The sequence below is a fragment of the Penaeus monodon genome, chromosome 24, assembly GCF_015228065.2.
Source record: "Penaeus monodon isolate SGIC_2016 chromosome 24, NSTDA_Pmon_1, whole genome shotgun sequence".
Lineage (NCBI taxonomy): Eukaryota > Metazoa > Arthropoda > Malacostraca > Decapoda > Penaeidae > Penaeus > Penaeus monodon.
Genome location: NC_051409.1, coordinates 10,401,672 through 10,401,920, shown reverse-complemented (window position 1 = coordinate 10,401,920; position 249 = coordinate 10,401,672).

Below are 249 nucleotides of genomic sequence, written 5' to 3'. Positions count from 1 at the left end.
TGATTTGAAATCGTACTGGTATGAAGTGTCCTCCTAATAAAGTTAAGTTTGTTTTGAAGTCTGATCTTACACCAAAAAACAGCGTTACTGGGAAGGCTTTACTTTTTAATAAACGAGTAGATGTTCATTTTGACTCGGGGTGTTCTACAATAATAATTAAAGATAACCTTGCCCCCCCTCATGTAAAGAAGGGGAAATGCATACGCTACTTATGTATACGCACATATATACGCTTGTGCATGTATACGC